The following is a 6,000-nucleotide window of genomic DNA, read 5'->3' as shown; positions in this document are numbered from 1 at the left end:
CCCCAGCACTATATATAAATAAATATGAGCACACATTATCTCACAAGCAAAAAAAACCTCCTTAAAACAACAGTCAAGTGTACAGTCCACTGTCAAAGACCCAGATGCCTCAACAGGCCATATCCAAATCTGTTTTTCTAAGTTTTCGAGCAAGGAACACCAACATGTTTGCATTGTCGGGCGGGGCCTCTCCATCTCCAGCTGCCGTGTTTGCTCCCAGCTGGAAAAACGGAATGGGGTGGTTGTGTTTTAGGTGGTTTAAAATGCGTGGTATTGCCTGCTTTTGTCGCTACCTTTTTTAAACCAATGCGACACACACACCGCCCGGCTCATTCAAGTCCGTAGGTTCGCCTCGTTGATTTGGTTTGAATCCAAAATACTGCCACACCGGAGAATCGAGATGTGTAGTTAGGTTTTGTAACCAATTCTATTTCACTTTAAATTCCCCGCGAGTAAGTCACACGTTGTCTCCCGCTTGTCGCTATATTATTAATTTGGCTGCTACGCTGCTGCACGTGCACGCGGAGTGTCCTGACCTGGCTGTGTGTCAGCCCCGCCCCTCACAGCGCGCCTGGCAGCCACAGCGCTCTAGGCTAAAATGCTGGTCACATCTTTATGTAAACGGCAATTTATCGAGCTCAGAAAAGTTATCGAGTCCATTTTTATTTATCGTACGATAAGTCAATTTATCGATTATCGCAACAGGCCTATATAATATATATATATTAGTTATATTCATTAGCCGATTCTTTTGAAAATGGAAAATTAGCCAAACGCAGCAGCATTTGGAAGCACTTCAACCAAAACCCAGGGAGTGATAAAGCGCACCATTTGGAAAGGCAAACTATCCTTTAAAGCAGGGTCAACGAATAATCTCCATCGCCACTTAAAAACACAGTATCTAATATAAAGAGTTGCGTGAATTTCATTCAAGGCAAGACAACTTTATTTACTTAACACATACAGAGGGTAAGTTCAAAGTAGTACATTCACTGACATGGATATGGCGCCACCTTGTGTCATGTTTACAAAGAAGATTATTGACATTAGGTCTGGCAATACAGTCAATCATTATCCTGGTGATTATTTCGCTTATTTTCCCTTCAAATAGTCATAATTCCCATCACTAATTGCTGCCCAGGCTTGCCCATGTTTTTGCCAGCAGTCCGTTCTGGTAGTTGACCAGGAAGCAAGCCACATTGAAGAGCTCCTCAATGCTTCCACACACAGACAGTGGTATGGCTTTGTCAAATAGTTTGTTCTCTTTGACTCTTCTGATGCACCTCTCCACATGGAGCCTCAGACGTGCAATGGATTGAGTCTGTCTGACATCCTCCCTCCTCATTTGGGTTTTTTTGTGCAGAAAGGCAGGCCGGTACACTTGACCCTCAACCAGATTGTCCACAAGGAACCCTTTGTCGACCATTATCGCCATGTCTGGTGTGAGCAGGCTCACGATGCCAGACAGCTTGAAGATCTCCCAGTCACACATAGATCCTGCATACAGGCCAGACACAAATGTAATGGCACCATGTGGTGCCATGCCGATCATGGCCTTGAATGTAGCATGCGACTTGTATGTAGAAAAAACCTCACTCTGCAGCAGGAGAGATGATGGAGTCTGGCAGAATACTTCAGTGCAGTCAAGCACCACTTGTGTGTCAGGGAAAGCTGAAAACTCTGGTGGAAGGTGAGCTTTGACAACTTCGCGTGGGATCCATAGACGTTTGCTTCCAAGCAGTAGGTCGAGGAAGTGTGTCCAGGTGGAAATAATTCTGCTGACTGTGGTGCGGTGAATGCCAAACCGTTCTGCTAGATCCCTCAGATGTAGGCCCACTGACAGGTGCATGAGGAACAGCAGCAGCTCATCTATGGGTGGAAGTTTCTGTGAAAACAAATAAGTGTTAGGCATACTGTAGATCAGGGGTCGGCAACCCTTGGCACGCGTGCCAGCATTGGCACGCGGCACCGTAACCATTGGCACACTAGGAATAAGTGGAATAAGTGTGCAAAATTATTTAAATTGTATTTTCGGATCCTGAACGAGACCGCCGCCAGAGCGCGTCTCCCCGTTACCTGCAGAAGGAAGCCATGCACGCAACGCAGCCCCGCTCTCTTTATCTCCAGGTGACATTCTGCCGCTTTCCTCCGTGGTGCAGTGCTGATCGTTTCACCACGGAGGAAAGCACTTCACTAATTGCAGTACCCATAAGGAGCTGTACAAATGCCGCAGTTTTTGCGTGGCTGTGTATTTAGTTGAAAGCCCAGTGGCGATCTGCTCAGCTCTCATTGACATAATATGCTACAAAGGGGCGGACTGGCCATCTGTGTGTTGAACTTTCCTGTCGGCTCCCAGACCGTAGTCGAGGAGGGCAGAAGCAACAAGCTTCAGGTTCGGTAACCCACTTTAGAGAGAGGCGAGCTCTTCTTGGGAAGCCGTTGCATTTATTTAGCTGTTCTTCTGTTTCACAAAATACATCACAGACCTCTGTTTTTCTGCTTCCTCGTTTCACTTCAGCATGTGGGCTCTGGAGAATCACAGAACGGACGATCGTCCTTATTATTATGCCGTTTAAACCAATTATTTAAATGTGTTTGTTCAATTCGGCATCATGCGAGTTGCGCTGAAAGGTCCACACACTGCTGCCCCGCAGCGAGGCTCTCCCGCCCTCCTGCTGATAGTTGACGAGCGTCAGCTCCTCAACCCCCCCCCCATACTGTTATAGGGGAGACCGGGTACAGTTGTAACACATTTTCCTGGGGTTTGTTGTTCTGTGTGTGTGTGTGTGTGTGTGTGTGTGTGTGTGTGTGTGTGTGTGTGTGTGTGTGTGTGTGTGTGTGTGTGTGTGTGTGTGTGTGTGTGTGTGTGTGTGTGTGTGTGTGTGTGTGTGTGTGTGTGTGTGTGTGTGTGTGTGTGTGTGTGTGTGTGTGTGTGTGTGTGTGTGTGTGTGTGTGTGTGTGTGTGTGTGTGTGTGTGTGTGTGTGTGTGTGTGTGTGTGTGTGTGTGTGTGTGTGTGTGTGTGTGTGTGTGTGTTTTGTGAGTGATCTGATGCACTTGTTAAAAGGTGGTATAGTGCGCAGCGTGCATAATTATTAATATACATCCATGCTTGTGTGCTGCTTACCGTTGTTGATGGTTGAGAGGAATCCGAGCTGCTGGCAAAGGATGCCTTGGCGTTTGTGATCCGCACCATCTTGGTGTTGGTGCAGGCTCCCCCAATTTCCAAAAGGCGAGGAAATGCTTGTATGTGGCAAATCTAAGAATGTAATATTTTTCATGTTAGACATAGTTTTGTTTCTTAAATTAGCTTTCCCAAATGAAAAGTGTTTATCAAACTAGTGGCCATAACAACATCCTGATAGCGTTATAAACAAACCTTATGAACAAACCTAGTGTAGAAACGAATGTCCTCGTCCGACCCTGCCAGGCGTTGTATCCCGAAACGAGATCTCAGTTGTAACACTTCCAGCTGGTGTTGGAGCTCCCTAACCTGGATTTTCAAGGCTTCATTCTCGTCGGCCACCTGATTTGCCATCACTGCCGTCGCTGGATTTACGGAGTAGTCATGATCCGGCGGCGCAAGTGTTTCCACCTCGTACTCAGCTGTCAAGTCCGGGGTGGGACTCTCTGCCCTCGGCCGACGCTCCCAAACATTACGTCTTGGTGTAGGTAGCTCGTAGTTATTCCAAGTAAAGAGAACAGGTGTAGCTCCTTTCTTTACTCTGTTCAGTCCTCCAGCTGTGACCAATAAGTCTCCTGGTCGAAAATGCCTACTACACACACAGGTATTTGTTGTGGGGCTGAAATTGTCCCTACGGACCTTGATCAGCCACTGAGCCTTTACCTCAGCATCAATAGGAAATGAATGGAAACTTATCTCCCGATTATAACGGGACTTATTTGTACAAAGGGGCACACAGCAATTTAGTGCCGACTTTCTTACCCGCTGGAAGGCCAATCGCTTTTCTTTACCGCTCATCATCTATGCTATCTATCGCTATCTGTATGCTAACTGTATGCTAACTGTATGCTATGTATCTTGCTATCTATCTATCTATCTATCTATCTATCTATCTATCTATCTCTCTCTCTCTCTCTCTCTCTCTCTCTTTCTCTCTTTCTCTCTTTCTCTCTTTCTCTCTCTCTCTCTCTCTATCTATCTCTCTCTCTATCTATCGTATGTATATCGCTAACTCCCCAAACAACTCCACACCGAAGACCGGAAGTACTCAGGCTCACACCCAGCCGCCGGAAGTTGATAGACGCCATCTTGTGCAACTAGCCTATAGAAGGTGAAATGACATGTGATGTTGCACACTAAACACACTGGGATTAACACTCATTTATTGACGCTGAAATAACGTTTATCAGGGAATGTTTAAATAACCACAGACATCAGAATTATATATATATTAATAATATAAGATATAATATGTTACTTTTGTGACTGGGTAAGTACACAACATGGGAGTCGGGACGTCACGTGCCTCAAAGGTTGAGAAGGAGAGGTGTCCCGTCACGTGTCTCAAAGGTTGAGAAGGAGGGGCGATCTTGAGGTTGAGAAGGAGGGGCGTCGAGGTACTGCGCACTGCAGTGAGGGGTACTACCCTGAGGGGGCCAAAACCAAAGTCTAAGCGCAGAGGGGACCGTGCTTTCTCTGCTGCCGCCCCTAAACTGTGGAACGACCTGCCCTTGCTCATCAGACAGGCTCCCACACTGTCTGCTTTTAAATCCCGTCTTAAAACCCACCTCTTCTCCTTAGCATTCGGAAACAAGTAGATTGTTGCTTTTATTTACTTTCAGTGGTCTATTGTTTTTATTATATGGCTGTTATTTTTTTTTTTATTATTACGCTTATTCTGGTTTGTTTTGTGTTTTTATCTTGTATTTTAAATGTATTTATATTATGTTGTGTGAGCTTATCTCTCTGTACAGCACTTTGGTCTGAAGGTTTTAAAGTGCTATATAAATAAAGTTGGATTGGATTGGATATGCCAGTACAAGCTCTAGCCAATCAAACCACGTACTTGTGTGTCCGGGGCGGGAGATTCATGTGATTGGTTGTTGGTTGAGTTTCAGACACGCCCACCGGCAAGCTTCAACGTACGCCGCCTTGTGGACGCTGCGTAACAATGCATACAGTAACCTAATTAGCAAACTAACTATCTAACGTACAAGGATGACCTTATTTTACCAACCTCGCACAGAAGCCTTTTGGTATACAGTAGCATCCTACTTAATGTTTTACACTTCTCTATTATGTTTAACTTAGATGCTATGCATAGCATCGTTAGCACAGATGGAGCTACCAATTGCTCAAATGCTAACCTAACTCTAAACAGTCATTAACGTTAGCTTAATAAAAACACCAGTAACAAAACATAAAGTACGAGGGGTTGACTTACCGAAGAAACTGCATTCATGGGCGGTCTGTTTTAACCGCAGATAAATCCTATATTTGCATGACGAATGCGAAGGGTCTAGCTGCGGCCGCAGACAGTACAGTACAGTACACTACACGACACTACACGACACGCCCACCTGACACGACAGTACGGTAGCTGAGAAGGGTCTAGCTAGCTCATGGATGCGAACGCGGACGAGAAGCCCCTCACTGCAGTGCGCAGTGCCTCAATGAGCTCGATGGGGGCGGGAGCTCAACGTAGGCGGAGCTTCACAGATGACGCGCTGCATCCTGTTTCCCGGGTAGCAGTTCTCTTCCCTCCCTTCAATCTAACCCTTCCCTTCCCCCATCCTAACCCTAACCACTCCCTACCTTTTTACCTAATCCTAATCTTCCTTCCTCCCTCCCAAACCTAAACCCCAAAACCTCTCCTCTTGTCGTGTAGTGTCGTCAATTCACTTTTAACGGTAGTGCCTCTCAGCCACCGTAGTGTCGTGTCAGGTGGGCGTGTCGTGTAGTGTCATGTAGTGTCCGCGGCCGCAGCTAGACCATATTGTGACGAATAGTCCACCAGGAACCAACACAACAAACACGG

This window comes from Notothenia rossii, assembly GCF_949606895.1.
Source record: "Notothenia rossii genome assembly, chromosome: 5".
In the NCBI taxonomy this organism is placed as follows: domain Eukaryota; kingdom Metazoa; phylum Chordata; class Actinopteri; order Perciformes; family Nototheniidae; genus Notothenia; species Notothenia rossii.
Note: the sequence above shows the minus strand (reverse complement) of the source record.